The sequence below is a fragment of the Rhinatrema bivittatum genome, chromosome 2 (assembly GCF_901001135.1).
Source record: "Rhinatrema bivittatum chromosome 2, aRhiBiv1.1, whole genome shotgun sequence".
NCBI lineage: Eukaryota > Metazoa > Chordata > Amphibia > Gymnophiona > Rhinatrematidae > Rhinatrema > Rhinatrema bivittatum.
Window position 1 is genome coordinate 419541776 of NC_042616.1, and position 12438 is coordinate 419554213.

Here is a 12438-nt window from a genome sequence, read left to right on the forward strand (position 1 = left end):
GCCAGCACAGGACCAGTGAATGGCAGAGAAAAGCCTCCGCTCCCTGTTCCAGCCCCTCCCCACCTGCCCATGCCCCACCCCCATCTGCTTGCTTGGAGATTCAGGGCTCCAGGCCTTAGATGTCTGTGCTGCAGAGACTTGAGGCTCAACTGACAGAAGGGTAGGGAGCCACCTGGAGCTCCAGTCAGGCAAGAATGATTTGTGGGAAGGGAAGGAGGGGTAAATGCTGAAAGGGGGTGAGGAGAGAAGAGGGTGAATGAAGAGGTGGGAGTGCAAAAGGGTGGTGGAAGCTGGGGAGGTGAGGAGGGGATGCGCATGCTTGGGGGGGAGGAGGCACAGGGCGCTGCTCAATATTATGCATTGCTGCTCCTGCCTTCCGGGGGGGGGGGGGGGGAGTGAAAGAATTGGCAGGACAAGCTGGGGCATATCAGAGGAGGGGATAAGGGGGAAAGGAGGGAGAGAAAGGATCGGGTATGAGAGAGACGTGGGAGAAAACCAGGAGGGTGCAGGAGAACAGAGAGAGAGAGGACCAGGGACTGAGGGAGAGGAAGAAGGGGGGTGGGGGGCGGGGGGCGGAAACCCTGGATAAGGGGCAGTGTGATGGAGAGGGAAAGAGGACCCAGGATAAAGCGAGAGAGGACCAAGTACTGGGAAGATGGATATGGAGAAATATCTCAGGATTAGGGAGAGAAATGGGGACCTGGAATAGGAGGGCCGGGTAGAAGAGAAAGGACACTGGATAGGAGAGCAGGAGAAGGGGACCAGATGGACAGAGAGGGAAAGAGAGAGAGAGAGAGAAAGAGGACTGGAAGAGGAGAAAGCTGAGGATGGGAGAGAGAGAGAGAGATGATCTTGGATTTGGGTGTGGGGAATCCTCGAAGATAATGGAGAAAGGAAATGAGAAATGGAGGAGAGAAAGAGGAGGAGGAATGAGGAAAGGAAAACATCAAGGAAGGAGCAGGAAGCCTGAAAAGTATTAAAGGAAAGGAAAGAGAAGGGGAAGAAAGAAAGAGGACACCAGAGAGAGGAAGAATGAAAATCAAAAAAGAAAGAGAGAAGACCAGTGAATGAGAAAAAAAAAGACAACAAGCCAGATAATCGAAAGGTTGGAAACGTATTGCTTAACAGAGAATATTAATAACTCCTCAATATGAATAACAAGTAACCCAGTTCAAATGGAAATGTCTCCCAGTTAGAATTTACATGTTGGAAATAGCTGGATTTTGTTAGCTAATTTTGACTTATTCTGGTATATAATAAATTCTCTTGTATGCAGGACATATCCACCAGCCCAAATGCTTTAATATTGGGTTCAAAAATATTTTTTGGTAACAAAACTTAAAGTGTTAGCATTTCCAGCCATGGTCGCCCGCGGCTGGCCTTGGCTCACCTGTGGTGTCATGCCAGGACCTCTGGCAGAACCGCGGCAGCGGCGGGAAAATGTCCCCAGAGTAAAGCCCGGACCTCGCCGAGCTGAACGGGCCCTCCCGGGTAGGTCAGCGCCAGAGGCATGCGCGCCGACCTCCTCTCTCGGCCGTCAGGACATGCAGCTCTCTTCCGGACGCCGGCAGGACGGCCTTCCCCTAGGCGCGCGGCCACGCCTCCTCCCTACTCTTAAAGGGGCCTGATCACTAATTCCCTGCAGCTGCCTTATTGACCTGGGGAGTATATAGGGAGGCTTCCTCTTCCTGTCCCTTGACTTGGCAACGAGTCTGCTCACTCGTATGAGTCTTCTGGTTCCTCTTTGAGCCTTCCTCCTGCCTCGGATCTTGACGGACTTCTGGTACTCGACTTTGGACTGGCAAGCGGCGAAGCTCAGGGACTCGACCTCGGACCAGACTTCGACAAATCTTCCATCCAAGGGCCCACCTAAGTCCCAGCGGTCCGGGTCCCTACGGGCTCCTCCCGGGGGGACCACGGACTTCCAGTGGCGAAGACTCGACCGCTTCCCACTTGATCTGGCCTCGCCATCCAAAGAAGGAACCTAAGGAGCTGCCTCCTCAGGTAGTACCAACCCCTCACTGGGTTAGGAGTCCACATCTCCTCAATCTCCAGAACATAGAGAATGTGGTATATTTTGAGAGCAGATTAGTACAATTTTCGAAGACGTTCCACTAGATTTTCCCCCAACCAGCAAAATAAACTGCTCACTCATTTTATTTTATTTTTTTCCAAAGAAACAAGCAGATATATTAAATCAAAACATTATACTTGATTAAGTCCACATTACAAGGGACCGTTAACACAAAATATAATCTTTACATATAAAGATCAAATAACCCTCCCAGCAATCTCCATCAAGCATCATGCTGATTTATCTGCAATAAATGTTTCCAAGTGGGTAGGATCTACAAAGATAAACTTGATCCCTGATAACTCACTATACATTTTACATGAAAACTTCAGAAAAAAGTAGCTCCCACTAACAAGAGCTTTGGTTTCATCTGTAAGAATGACTTCCTCTTTACCTGATTCTCCTTTGAGATATCAGGAAAGATTTATATTATTTGGCCACAGAACAATTAATTCTTATACTTAAAATATTGTCTGAAGAAAATCTCTCGTATCACTGCTCAAAGCAAAAGAAATAATTAATGTAGCTCCAGAGGATATAACATGGTTAGAGGTTTGATGGAATAGAGTAAGATCTGAACTAGCAGTGGGGGACAAAACATCCATAGCTCCCTCTACAGAGTTCAGAACTCTACGTTTATCAAGAAGATAATAACAATTAGATAGCAAGAAAGATTTATCCTGTGCAAATTGGAGATCTTCAATTGTATATCTCTTAAATAACTCATTGCCTGAGATTAAACTAGAATAAGGAAAATGCAATAATTATAGATTATTAGCTCTCAACTGATTTTCCAACATCTCAGATTTATGAAGTAATAGTCAACTATCTTTAATACCAGCAGTTACCGAGTGTTGCAAATTAGCAACTGCACTTTTCTGAGATCCCAGTTGTGTTACCACATTATTTAACCTATTATACACCTCGGATAGTTTATCAGAGGTAGCTGTAGAAAATTCACATAACTGAGATACTATATTTGACAAATCCAATTCAATACGGTTAAGTGTATTCCATATATCCCTTAAAGAAATATCACCAGAAGTTCCTGCTACATCTCAACCAGCCCCATGAATCCCTTGGGGTAAAAGAATGGGAACAGGACCAGCAACTAAAGGTCTCCTGTTAGGCAAAACGGATAAAGTTTCCAAAGTTCCCTCTAAAGCATACTCTTGATTAGATGTAGAAATTACTGCCTGCTGCTGTAAGGGGAACTCGTATCTTTGGCACCACTTATCCTCTGAGAAAGCTGTGGATTGGGAGGGGAGAGACTAGCCCCAGGGCTCAAGGAAGTTTCCAGTTCGTTACTCAGATCAAACTGCAGTGTTGAACTTGGATGACTGACATGAAGATTCATTGGTCCTTTAACAGGCGAAGACATCTAGGGGGGACTTACAATCTTCCCTTTTCTTAGCATACTGGCAGGTGGATCCAGAACCAGTGGGTTATGCACCTCTACCAGCAGATGGAGACGGAGCAAAGTAAAGTTGACATCATAGTATATATACCCCTGCAGTGACATCAGCCTGCCAGTATATCTCCAGCAGGTGGTGGATATTAGGGATGTGAATCATTTTTCTGATGATTGAAAATATCAGACGATATTTTCAAACTCGTCAAATATCGTGGGGTCCCCAAAAGCGATAGGAAAACCCCACGAAATTTTCGTGTGGTTTTCTTATCGTTTGGGGAGGGGGGGGCGGGAAGAAAGGGCACACTGAAAAACAACCCCCACCCCAAGCCTTTAAATCAAATTATTTTGAATTATTTTGAATCCCCCACCCTCCCGACCCCCCAAAAACTTTTTTAAAATACCTGGTGGTCCAGCAGGGGTCCCGGGAGCGATCTTCCACTCTAAGGCCGTAGGCTGCCACTAATCAAAATGGCGCTGATGGCCCTTTGCCCTTACCATGTGACAGGGGCTATCGGTGCCATTGGCCGGTCCCTGTCAATGGTAGGAGCAATGGATGGCTCACGCCATTTTTTAACATGAAGAACTCCAAACATAGCAATCTAGTGAAAGTTGATGAAAATCTCAATAATCCATAAACAATTCTTTCACAATACTTTTGATTATTTCAATTACCACAATTGCCTCAATTGGATCTTACAACTCTTGCAATTTAATAATATTTTATTTTTATTTATTTAAATTCTTTTAATATACCGATGCTCAAGACCATGTCTTATCGTACCGGTTTACAATGGAACTAGGGAAAACCAATTAACAACAATAAAGAAGGTAAAGTTACATTGAACAGGGAGCATAAACATGGACTTAAGAAGAAAGGAAAGATTTCAAGCTAATACAACTGGAGAGTACTGAAATAGTCAGCGAAAACATTTAAGTAGCAAGACATATAAAGGAATATGGAGGAAAAGACCTCAGAACATGAGCAAGTCTAGTCAAAAGAACTTAAGAAACATATAGAAACATAGAAACATAGAAATGACGGCAGAAGAAGACCAAACGGCCCATCCAGTCTGCCCAGCAAGCTACGCAGTTTATCCATTTTTTTTTTTTTATCTTCCCCCCCACCCCTTTTTTTCTCCCCCTCCCCCGTCACTATTGGCTTCCAGCACCCTCCGGCCCCAATTCCCTTCCACCCCTCCACCAATGCAGAGAGCAGTGCCGTATTGCTACACACATTCCAATCATTAGTCATAAAAATCTCCAACCTTCCTTTTATTCAAATTAAAAAATTATTTTAATGACATTTTTCTATATCTAAAAAACATATGACAATGTCCATTCCAATCCACAAAATTTTCGTATGTTGCCGACATTGGCCAGCGTTTTGCCGACAAGGCTTCTTCAGGGCATAAATCTAAAACAAACATTTACATTAAAAATATGTTCACTCATATCCTAAAAACATGGCTTAATTCTATCCTCTACTCACTGTTGTAGAGAATCCCAGTGGCATCTTGTACCAGAAATTTGCTCTTAAAAGGTGTTTTCAAAAATAAGAAAATTCTTTGTGACAGCCAATCTGGGGAGTTGCATTATAAAACCAGTGGGAACACGTCCTTTATTATATATTGGGAAAACCACCAGGCCAGTACGGGTAAGAACATCAGAGTTGCTTAAAGAGACGAAGGATGGAAGCCCCTATTACTTCACATTGTTTGCAACAGTGTCATGATTTTTGTAGTCTCATCACTGATCGAGTCCATAAACACGCCGGGGGTGGTGATCGTGAAAGGTCATTACTATGGTTGGAACAACGCTGGATTTATCGTTTACATAGCTTGGAATTGAACAGTTTAAATGCCGCACTTGAATGGAGCTCTCTTCTATGAATTTGGATCGAGTCATATATAGAGATGTTTATTAGTTTCTACATAAAATGACAGTAATTATTGGCTTTTTTAAGCCATTAGTATTGCTAAATTTATTTACATGAATGTATAGATAAGAGGTCTCCCTTTCTTGCATCAATAACTGTATTGACAGATTTTGTTTATTATTTACAAATTGGTTATCATTGCAGCACTAAGTGAATAAATGAGTACACATTTAAGTTATTAAAGAGAGTGTATTTGCGCATGCTTACAATCGTGACTATGTTTAAATTCAATGCACACGTGAGTGAAAGCGGTGTGCTACCGAAACAAATGCCATTGGATTCTCTATAACAGTGAATAGGATAGAATTAAGCCATGTTTTAGGATATGAGTGAATGTATTTTTAATATAAATGTTTGTTTTAGATTTATGCCCTGAAGAAGCCTTGTAGGCGAAATGTGGCCAACGTTGGCAACAGCCTTCTGCGTGGCTGTGTGTTCCAGGGGTTACTGGTTAATGTTACTCCAGGCCTAGCCTAGTGTTATTACACTCTTTGAGCTCAATGTTTTCCTGTTGGTTAAGTGCTGGAATGGTTATCTCTTAATAATCAAGTTTGTTAGTTTGTCTGCGGTTGGCTTTTGCAGAGAATGCTGGCGGGCTGATGTCAGTGCAGACCCTATCTTGCTGGTAGCCCTTCTACAGGCGAATCCGTGACATCCGCTTTGCTCCGTCTTCATCTGATGGTAGAGGTGCATAACCCGCTGGAAATTATCAGGTAAGTAGTAATTTCTCCTTTCTTTTCCTTCCCATTTTAGGCTCAGAAAAAGCTGACATAAGGGGCACGCCCCTTAGGTATGTGGCTTCGGCAGGTCACAGAGCCCTACTTTTTAAAGGCCCTCCAGCACTCAGATGATGTCTGTGCAAGGGGGCTCCAATATTCCCAGAAGCGACAACTTCCCTCCCAGTGTCTCAGTGGGAGCACTGAAAGGAGAGGATCACCTTCCTGGTGGCTGAAAGGAATCAGTAAGTTCTGCTTGGGACATTTTTTAAATGTATTGGGGAGAAGTAAACTATTGGAGTATATTATTTAGTATGTTTATGTGTTTGTGCTTTAAATAGTAAGGCAGATAAAAAAACAGAAGTTAGTGTGTTTATATTTCCCAACCCTCCCACGCACCCCTAGCTCATCCTTTAATTTATAGGCAGGTGCCACTTTCACACTAAAAAAAACATCAGCCTTTTAACTTCACTAATTCCCCACACCTTATTGAGAGTTTGATCATTCCCCTGTAGGCCACTACCAGATATATAGCGAATACACTAATACATTTAAAGGACACTAATTAGACTCATTCTTACTCCCATAGCAACCTAAACCTTAACTAGGAACTGAATAAATTTGAGATGAAGGCAGCAGTCCAGCAGCAAGAGAAGGGCCTCCCAGTCTTTTGCATCGAGTGTCACATGTATGATTTTTTACCCGCTGGTGAGAAGTTGTACGTATGCATCCGATGCAAAGAGCTCCTGGCTCTCATAGAACAAATCATTTTATGAATGTGTAGCTTGTTACTTCGAGGCAGGATATGAATCTTTTAATAAATAAATACTAGTACTAAAGGGAACAAGTGTCCCAGATTCATCCACCAGAGCTCTGGTAATTATACCCTCCTTCCCAGTGGCAGGAGGAGAGCAGCATTTCTTACCTGTAGGCAACTCTTTTGAAAATCTTCAATCTGATGTTCAAATGTGTGGGGCCCTGTAATCTTGCACGACCCTCTGGTTCCCCAAATTCAGATGTCAGATTGAAGTTGCCAGAATGAGGCACACCCAGGTAAAAAGTGCTAACTTTCTTCTGCTGGGGGAAAGCGGGGGCAGGTTGAGATTCATGCAAAATTTGGTTTAATGTGGCACGAGGACTGAACAAACTTGAAAGTGCGCCATGAAATAAAAAAAGGTTGAGAAGCACTGCTCAAGAGAATCCTTCAGTTGTTCACAAAGTTACTCAGAGATGGCAGGCTCCATTAGAACAAATCCTCTCCCTGTTGTCTAAGGGTGGATCATTTTAACCCTTTCCCACCTGCAGGTGAGAACACTCCTTTCCTATGGAGCCCCTTAACTGCAGCCCCCTAACTGCGTCTCCTTAGCTCCCTCCAAGCTGACGATTCCTTCTCCAATTCACCAACTTCACCAACTCCCCAGAACTCCTCCTCTGACTCCTTCAGCCACCCCTTTTCTAGCAGGGGTGGGCAGACTGTGGCCCACAGGCCAGAACCGGCCCGTTGCCACCTTATTTGTGGCCCACCTATCGCAGTCCTGAGCTTCATTATCCCTGGCCCATCGATGCTCTGGCCCAACAATGATGGCTGACCGTCGTGCGCCTCAGAATGCAATTTCAGGCCTTTGTTGATGACGTTGGGCAGGCAGATCAAGAAGTGTTGGTTTGGGTGGCGGCAGCCAGAGGTTACATTATCGATTGGCGCCTTTGATTTGTTCTATCCTTGTGCTGACAAACAAAATTAGCCTCTTAAAGGAATTCTTTCACCCAAAAACATAGACCGCATTTGGTTACAGTTGCTACTTCTGGTTGGAGCAGGGAGCCACAGATTGGCATATCTTTTAATTTAGCGTTGGCCAAAGACAGCCTCATGAAGAAAGACCTGGCTATCCTGCCATTCTGACTTTTCACCTTGCTGTGACAATTACTATGACCACAATTTTGAAAATTCGGCACCCACTCCTTCCCCTTCCTTTCTCTGCAGGTAATTTATCTTTCATGGTTACCTCTGCATTTTTAGCACTGCAAAGGCTGAAACCTCCAGGAAAGTACATTCCCCACTTCCACCCCCCCCCCCCCTTGAGGAACTCCAAGGGAGATCTCCCACCTCAGCCCCCGTAAGTTCAGACAAGAACCAATGATGTGGCCCCAGTTAAAAATAATTTGCAGTGGTGAGGCAAGGGTCACCGGCCCCCGTAAACCCAATACATTTACGTTGCCTGCCCCACAGCCCCCTTCACCCCAGCCACCATCCTCCTTGTGGGAAATGCTTAAGGTCACTGAAACAGCAGACATTTCAAATAGCACCCGATTCTTGCCTTCTACCTGCGTGCGGCTGAAAAATAAAATACAAAAAGAGCTCATTGGGTGCCTGGCGCCCAAGGGCTTTGGAGCCCCCTGCCCCCATCTTTCTACGCCACTGATAGTTTGCCCACAGTTGCTTTATAGTGGTTGTTACGATTGGGCAATCGTCAGATGTAGTGAACACCACCTACAGGAGTGACTCCAGGTGGAGAGAAACAGGGGTTGCCGGAGAGCCTCTGATAATGGCTGGGGAGGAATGTGGTGCAGGCAGGAGTGTATAGAACTGGGAGATGGCTGGAACCTGAGGACTGGCTGGCAAGATGTCTGGTGCTGGCTGGAACCTGTGGAGCTGGATGCTAGCTGGAAGGTGTCTGTGGTGCTGGGAGCTGGCTTGCTGGGAGTCTGATGCAAGCTGAGGAAATCTCTGATACAAGGTGCGTGGAAGTAAGGGTGAACTAGATACACAGGAGCAGCATGGAGGTAAGCGTGGTCTGAACACTGGAACTGGGTGCGGTAATGGGTGGAATCAGGATAGCATGCAGGTAAGTGTGAGACTGACTGTAAGTATGTGTGACTGGACTGAGGGAACCGGGGGAGGCAAGACAGACAATGAAGAGACAGACTAACCAGACAGTACTAACACTGAACATAAAACACAAAAGCCCGAAGGCATCAATGCAAGACAGACTGCCCGAAGGCAACACAGAGACAGAGAGGAGGCTAGAGCAGGGAGCCCAAACGTGCTCGATGCCGAAGCACTGAGGCATTGGCTAGGCAGGGTTATATAGGAAGTCCAGGTCATGGAGCAGATAGGTAAACCAGAGTGGACCAGCCAAGAGAGCGTACTCATGAGGGACCTCTAGTGGTGAGGCAGCTGCACAGCAGCCATAGTCGTAACAGTGGCAGTCCATTGACCCACCCTTCAAAGAATGGACCCTCCCTCCTGAACCTCGCATGCCTGGAGTGTTCCTGTTTATCTCCTATGGGAAACAATAACTCCCCCCCTCTCCATTATGTGAAGCCTGAGGATAGGGTGATGCAGCCAGTGGGCCTGGACTGGGTGTAGCTTCCTTGGGGAATTGGGGGAGAGGGACGGGCATGATGCAGCCTGCCAGTGCCCGAGGGCAGGCATCAGGCTTTACCGCCTCCCTCAGATTGCTTCAAAATTTGCCACCTCCACTCTCCATCTGCACCCCTCCGGGCCGTCATTGCCATATCTGGAAACTTCCCAGAGAAGAGGAACTTCCTGCTTTGTAGAGCTTAATCAATAACTGTGGATCTGCCGCAGTATTATTTGTGAGTTTTGAGGTGAGGGGCACTAGGGAGGGAGGACAAAAGGACAGAGGGGCATAGAAAGGAAAGAGAGAAGGCCACGAGGAAAGAGGGGTCGGGGGCTCAGAGGAAGGGGAGAGTGTCACAGGGGAGGAGGGGTGGGGGCACAGTGAAGAAAGGGAAAAGATTACAGGGAATGATGGGAGAAGGACAGAAGAGCACAGGTGCGGAGGAAAGAGTAAAAAGGATACAGGCAGACCTGAGGAAAGTAAGAGGCAGAAGGTAAAGGAGGAACGTGAGTGTGTTTGTGGGGTTGGGGAGTTATAGTAGAGTGAGGAAAAGGGGCATTAGAGTTTCCTGGGACACCTGAGGGGAGTCTGTGCATTTTCTGGCACTATCAAGTGTACCAGAAGATATGAATTCCACCCCATGCCCCATCATACCCCAGCTAATCTCAGTGCAATCCAAAGGTTTCCAGGTATGCTCCCTTTCCTCCCACACGCCTCCAGTACCCTCTCCCTACACAATCAAGGCTCAATTTTCAAAGGGTTAGGAAGTTTGGCACCTAAATCAGACCCTTCGAAAACGGACTCCTTAAATGTTAGGCTCCTTAAAAGTTGGTGGCTATGGAGGTGTAGTTAGGACAGACAAACAGAATCACGGGCTCAGCACTGTTTTACAGTCCTGGGCATTTAACTTAGGGGTCTAAATTTAGAAAAATGAATAGCAGGAATAAACTTTGCTGCCTAATATTCAGGTTCCTATATTTAAGCACATTTTCAGCTGAAAATCCACATAAATTCAGGCACTTAAAATGATGAGCCTAATTTAGGCATGGAGCAGTTTTTGAAAATTGAGCCCTCGTTCAGCAGCTGTCTTCTGGAGCGGCTTTGCTGTGCTAGCCTGTCTTGGGCCTGGCTTCTATCAGTGGCCCTCTGTTAGTGACGGAGGGAAAGTCAGGTACTGGGGTTGCCAACTGGCTCCAATTATTAAGGAACAGGTTACTTCCGTCCTGGTCATACCCTATTACATGCATGGACTTGTCATGCAGATGGACCTGGGTTCGATTTCAGGTCTTCTGAGTCCTGGGTGGGTCGGCAAGAACCGGAATTGCTGCAAAAGTAGCTTTCATTGCACCTGGGAGGAAAGGAGTCCCGCTCATTGTACAACAGTGACACCTAGTGGCCGGAATTAGGGCCCAGGATTGCAGGGTTCCAGAAGGAGTGAGTGCCCCCTAGCTGAGAACTGTCCATTCAATGACTGAGCTAAATGAATCGGGAGGAAATATTAAAGAAAAAAGGGGAAAAAAATCCCAAAATATCTGCAAATGAACTCTTATATTACTGTGACCTCACAGAAGCCAATTCTAATTATTCTCAAAGCCCAAAAGGAGAAGGAGGAAATTGCCAGACCGAAAATAATAACGAAGCCACCTGCTTGTACATGTAGAGGCTAGGGCCTCTTTCTTGATAGTGGACGGGATTTTTTAATGAGGTTGACAGGTATATTACTCAAGAACACAGGCATCTGTTGTGTGTGTTGGATCTCCAGTTTGGACAGAGCGTCTGCCACAATCAAGCCTTTACTTAGATGATATTCAAGTTTAAGATATTTTTTAATTGGCAGGAAAGTCTTTCATTCCAAGAAATTTATCTCCCAGGGGTCTTATGCTCAGCTTCAGCTACTGTTAATAAGCCACAAATAGGACTGGGAACATTTTTTCCCCCCACGTAACCAGGTTCAGGGCTTCATTGGTTTTTTTTTTTTTTTAGCAAGGAATTCTTTTTTCCAAATCAAGGATTATTCTTGAAATGCCATGGGTCACAATCTTTGTGCATGGGGCTTCCATTGTTAGTAAACTCGGGGTTACAGTTCACTACACTCAAAACTAACATTTTCTTGTTCAGTTGGAATCCACGTTGCCTGGGTTGCAGTTGTGCAGGATGCTCTTTGCCCCGAATCATAGGGGTGTGCATTCGGATTGACCGCATTAGTAAAACGCAACTCATATTTTTTTTTTACTTAAAAAATTGATTCGACATAAACGATCGGATTTCCCACATATCGAACATAGATATGTTCGATATGTTGGAAATCGCGATTGTTGAGCCAAAATAAAAATATAAACCCCCTCACCCTCCTTAATCCCCCCCCCGACTTACCACAACTCCCTGGTGATAGAGCGAGGAGTGAGGACGCCATTTCTGCAATCCTTGGCGAGAAGCATGTGACGTCGGCGGCACGTCGAGTGACGCCGGCGTCACGTGATTCCCGGCTCGTTTGCGCCGGACGGCTCGTTCGGCCCAAAAAGAACTTTTGGCTAGCTTGGGGGGGCCTCCTGACCCCCCCAAGCTGGCCAAAAGTTCTTTTTGGGCCGAACGAGCCGTCCGGCGCAAACGAGCCGGGAATCACGTGGCGCCGCGTCACTCAGACGCGACGTCACGTGATTCCCGGCAAGTTCGCGCCGGACGGCTCGTTCGGCCCAAAAAGAACTTTTGGCCAGCTTGAGGGGGTCAGGAGGCCCCCCCAAGCTGGCCAAAAGTTCTTTTTGGGCCGAACGAGCCGTCCGGCGCGAACTTGCCGGGAATCACGTGACGTCGCGTCTGAGTGACGCGGCGCCACGTGATTCCCGGCGAGTTTGCGCCGGACGGCTCGTTCGGCCCAAAAAGAACTTTTGGCCAGCTTGGGGGGGTCAGGAGGCCCCCCAAGCTGGCCAAAAGTTCTT